The following is a 6,000-nucleotide window of genomic DNA, read 5'->3' on the forward strand; positions in this document are numbered from 1 at the left end:
ATTTAATCTTTCAATTTCCACTTATTTTTGTTATTTTGTTAGTTGTCTTATAGTTCTCTTCTCGTTTTCATCAATTCAATAGTCAGTCATATTGCCTTACCTTCACTTGGGAACCTTACTGAAACTTTGAAAAATTTGTGAAATCAATAGTGCTTTGCTTGCAGTAAAGGTGGCTAATAAAAGTAGGAGGTAGACGAGGGGAGATACATTTTGAGTGTTAAATGGTCCTCATGTACTGCGAGAGATGATTGTGTATTTTCTCTACTCCTAATGGACGAGTTGGTGAATAGTCTCCGCGGTTTATTTTCGCTGGGTTTTTTCGTCTCTCCTCCCACCACCCCCTCCCATCCTGGTCCATCGGTTTATTTTTCTCTCCACTCTTTATTACAACCATAACTTTCCTAACATATAACAAATCACATATCTAACTTTCTTAAATTATGCAAATCAATGATTCCTTTTATTGGTTCAATTTGTCTTATGAAACAAATAACAGATTTTTAGGAAACAAATAATACATTCTAATCTAAGTTTCCTAACTTATCTAAATCAATCGATTTATCTTATTAGTGAAATTTGTTTTAGGAAACAAATAACAGACATGTCACAACTTTCCTCCCAATAAATAGTTTCTTAACATTTGCAAACTTTCCTAATGAGACACGTCACAAAGGGGCATGTACTGATATCACGTTACCAAACAATAAAACCCCATTTGCATAGAAATCAGTTCAAAAATCCTAACTTTTCTAAATTTTTACCTTTCCTTGATAACAACCAATATTTCCTATGTTTTCCACCTATTGAAGGAAATCACCCCTCCATCGATATTAGCATTTTTTTTGGAATGAGATCTCCGGGTTATGATTTTTTTTGCGATTCTTTCCAAATGTGACCTCTCCTTCCACTCCAGCTCCTTCTCGCATAAACACCTCCACCACAGCCAGGTGACACCACCCCAGACCTCCCGCCTCTCCACACCTTCTCTGCCACCTCCTTCTCGTACTCCATTAACAATCCCTCCGCCACATTTGTCCAGGGCGATGTTGAGGGCATGGCGCAGCAGCGTACCAGCAGTAGAGCAGCACATAGCAGCAGGAAGCAGCACGCAGCAGGCGAGGCGAGCGGCCAACGGTGGAGGGCAGAGATGCGGCCGGCGTGGCTGAGGGGGCGGCCGGCAGAAGATGGCCACGACTGGAGGCGGCGCGAGGCAGGGGCGCGACAGCGGGGTGAGCGAAGGGATAGGCGGTAGCAGACGGGGCGAGCGCAGCCAACGAGAGTGTGGCCGCGGCCAGGGTGTGTGTCGCGCGGGGCACAGTGGTGCGGTGGCTGCGGAGAGCGTGACGGCAGCGGCGGGCGCGATCGGTGCGGTGTAGCACGGGCATGGGCATGGAGAGGGAGTGGCCCCGCGGGCGCGGAAGAAGAGCGGCAGGCTTGGGCATGGGCGTGCATAGGAGCGGGCATGTGCCACGGGGTCAATCCGGGGAGCTCGGTGGCTACCCCTGCAATGGCCATGGCGGACGGTGGTTCTCAGCCACGGTGAAATACTTAATGAGAGCAAACGAGATGGGAAACAGGGGAAAGGCAAGAGGAGATCATGGCGGTGTCAATGGCGCCCTAGGGGAAGACATGGGACCTCGGGGCGGCGCAGATCGAACGGCAATGTCGCGGTGGCCCAAGGTTGAGGAAGACGGCAGCAACGTTGATGCGGGGGTGCTGGACTTGATCTCGTCGGCGCAGACAAAGTAGCGAAGGCGTTCGGAGCTCCTCGACAAGCTCCTAGCCCGCAGGGAGGGCAGTGCCCGTGTGGACGGGGTCGGTCATGGTGGCCGTGGCGTCTGACTTCATCCAGATCAACGGAATCAAGCGAGCAAGGAGGAGAAGTGGATTTGGGAGGGGGCGTCGAGGAGGAGTGAGGCCATGGGGGCAGGGAAGGCAGGGCGTCACCCTTATCCATTCCTCTTCGATGCTAGCGAGGTGGTCGGGCGGGAGCCCGGCTCTGTAGCGACGCGACTCGGGGAACAGGAGAAGACGACCGCGCGGGGACTGGACCGCTGAGCCGGTTCGGTGGCAAGGCCCGGGGGGCAGGGCGAATCCCCTTTTACATCGTCCTTTTGGTTTTTCAATGTATTCTAATCTGTTTCTCCTTTTAACACCGTTTTTTATTTATTCTTATCAACTAAATGATCTCTACTCCTAATGTCTCAGTTGGTAGTCTCCGTTCCGGGTTTATTTTCATCCCACCTCCCTTGGGTTTTTTTCGTCCTCCCTCCCATCTCCCAATTTCTTGTAGGTGCTTCTCAAGCTGGAGGACAACATATTAGTCAATACATTAGGGATCCTCATTGATGTTTTATCTCTCGTCTGCACTTATTTTGTTTGCTCCAATTCTATATATTCTCACGAGTAGATGAGGTGTAAGCATGTGCAATGTAGTTCCTTTTTCTACATATGGTGATTGATTTCTTCTTTGGTAACCCAACTAATAGATGGTAATCAATCTTCAAATACCAAAACCAAACATACAAGGCAACAATCAATTCACGTATCACAATCAGATTCTTTTTTAGTACCCAGCTTAACTCACGGATGGTAATCAATCTCCAAACAAAGGAAACAATCACCGTCGTTTACCTCTCGCCAATGTTACATAAAAATAATGCTAAGAATTTAGATGTATTGTTTGTCATGGAGCTGTGGCTGGCCGATTACATGAAATTAATTCCCTCAGTTGTGGTGGCAAATATAATACACATAATCCATATTGTTATGCACTAGCGCGTGTGCGTGTGAAATAGATGGATTATGGTCCCGTACCCAATAAGATGGATATGTGTGTGTTAGAGAGAGAGGGAGAGGGGGAGAGAGAGAGTGAGGAAGAGTGAGGGAGAGGGTATGTGTGTAAGAATTTGATGGTAAAAAAGTCGTCAATGTCACTTAATATGTATGAGAATATTAAATGTAATATTAACATAATTGATATTGAACTCTTAAAGTTAATGTGGCCCCGTTGCAATGCACAGACGTTCTTCTAGTATGCCTTATTTACGAATGGAAAGCTACCATGATAGATGACTGTTTGCATAAATTTCTTATTAAGAAATAATAACAGACTAAAACAAATCATATCTCCATCCTCGGTCTCGCTCCCTCCCTCCCTCTCCGGCTCTCCCTCTCCCTCTCTCTCTTTCTCCCTCCGTCCCTCCCTATCCATAATTTTAAAATCCTACCGGGAAGAAACTATAATACACCTGAATTATGCTACATGGTCAATTTTGCTTAGTTGGCTTGAGGCTTCAACAAAAAAAAACTTAAACCCTTGTCTTCACCTAATGTAATATTGCACGAATGCTGTCCATTTCAGCTGTAACTGCTTTGCCACCGGCCAACCATGGTGATCGGTAGAAATATGTGTATTAGCCATTCACTACAAAAAATTACACTTCCGTGATGATACGTGTTTGTCACAGTAGGTCATATTTTCTATCATGCATGTACATACATGCCAATTTTATGACAAAATCAAGATAGTCATACATGTGCTGTCGTAGAAGTGTTCCATGACATTACCAAAATTATCATCGCGGAAGTGTCCACTTCCATGATGATAAATGGTGCGTCATGGAAGTGCTTTCGTTAAGGGTGCCCGACACGTGGCATCCACCATAACGGGTCACCGTTAAGCTATCGGGTCCGGTTTTGGATCCAATGACCCGTGCTACCTCTTGAGCACTGCGTTGGTTTTCCCTTGAAGAGGAAAGGCTGGTGCAGCAAAGTAGCGTAAGTATTTTCCTCAGTTTTTGAGAACCAAGGTATCAATCCAGTAGGAGGCCACGCACGAGTCCCTCGCACCTACACAAACAAATAAAATCCTCGCAACCAACACAATAAAGGAGCTGTCAATCTCTTCACGGTCACTTACGAAAGTGAGATCTGATAGATATGACAAGATAATATTTTTAGTATTTTTATGATAAAGATGCAAAGTAAATAAAGCAAAATAAAAACGGCGCAAAAAATAGCTTGTTGACGGGAGATTAATATGATGTAAAATAGACCCGGGGGCCATAGGTTTCACTAGTGGCTTCTCTCAAGAGCATAAGTATTACGGTGGGTAAACAAATTACTGTTGAGCAATTGATAGAATTGAGCATAGTTATGAGAATATCTAGGTATGATCATGTATATAGGCATCACGTCCGAGACAAGTAGACCGACTCCTGCCTGCATCTACTACTATTACTCCACACATCGACCGCTATCCAGCATGCATCTAGAGTATTAAGTTCAAAGGAACAGAGTAACGCTTTAAGTAAGATGACATGATGTAGAGGGATAAACTCATGCAATATGATATAAACCCCACCTTGTTATCCTCGATGGCAACAATACAATTCGTGCCTTGCTGCCCCTACTGTCACTGGGAAAGGACACCGCAAGATTGAACCCAAAACTAAGCACTTCTCCCATTGCAAGAAATATCAATCTAGTAGGCCAAACCAAACTGATAATTCGAAGAGACTTGCAAAGATAACCAATCATATATAAAAGAATTCAGAGAAGATTCAAATATTGTTCATAGATAAACTTGATCATAAACCCACAATTCATCGATCTCAACAAACACACCGCAAAAGAAGATTACATCCAATAGATCTCCACGAGAATCGTGGAGAACTTTGTATTGAGATCCAAAAAGCGAGAAGAAGCCATCTAGATAATAACTATGGACCCGAAGGTCTGAGGTAAACTACTCACACATCATCGGAGAGGCTATGGTGTTGATGTATAAGCCCTCCGTGATCGATGCCCCCTCCGGCGGAGCTTCGGAAAAGGCCCCAAGATGGGATCTCACGGGTATAGAAGGTTGCGGCGGTGGAATTAGGTTTTTGGCTCCGTATCTGGTAGTTTGGGGGTACGTAGGTATATATAGGAGGAAGAAGTACGTCGGTGGATCAACGTTGTGACACCCCAAGATCGGAGCTTCAGATGCCTTCCAGGGTTTCCGGGTTCCGTCGTGTGACTTGTTTGGTTCTTTGCATTCATCATTTCATCATGTGCATGGCATCATGTCATCATGCCATCATATCATTAATCTTATAACTTTATAAATAGTTTGTATGGATCTTCGATCCATTTAAATCGAGGGAAATGCACATGGTGTTTTTCTCTTTATAACATATATCCTCCCAATATTATTAGGGAGCTATAATAAATATTCCATCCTTATGGAATCAACCATAACACACGTGAATGGTATTTTCCTTGTATTTTCATCTTCGAGTTTGACCTTCAAACCTTGCCAGTATTTTTCTCATCTCTTTTATCGAGGCTCCTCTAAAATCTCAGCCCATTTTGAGTCTTTTCGAATGGGCTTCAAAATTCAAACATGGTGAATTAATTTCAACATGTGCGAACCTTTTTCTCCAAAAATCCTCTTACCATTTTATTGTCATCATTCACATTTTTGTGAGTCTGGAAAGATTTTTCTCCCTTCCAAACTCCTTTGCTACTCCTCTGTTCATTTCTTTTATCTCCTGTGTTTTTTTTTCTTTCTTCTTTTGAGTAATAAAAATATGGAGGGGGGAAGTCCAGCAAGGCCCATCCATCCCCGTAGCATGCTTGGGTCCAACTGTGGCCTGACCTAGCCGGCCCAACTGAACTCCCACCTAAACCTAACCCTCTCTCTGCCCGATCCCACTCACCCTCTCCCTCTCGTCCTCATCCACCGCCGCCAGGGAGAAGCCCCGAGTACGATCTCTCCTCGATCTCTCTCTCTCCCGATCCCTTTCCTCCTCCCGTCAAGCCCTCCATCGCAGACGCCGCCGCCTTGGAGCTCCACCGCCGCCAAGCGCCGCCAGCTCCTCCTCCACCTCGCCTCTTCGCGAACCCCGTTGTTGCTTCTTCCAGCGTTGCAGGATGCGTCCAGGGGACCAATCCCCATGGCGCCGTCGTCTCAGGCCACGCCGCCGGCGGGATCCCGCGTGCCTCCGCCTGGAT

This window comes from Triticum aestivum, chromosome 7A (genome assembly GCF_018294505.1).
Source record: "Triticum aestivum cultivar Chinese Spring chromosome 7A, IWGSC CS RefSeq v2.1, whole genome shotgun sequence".
Taxonomy (NCBI): Eukaryota; Viridiplantae; Streptophyta; class Magnoliopsida; order Poales; family Poaceae; genus Triticum; species Triticum aestivum.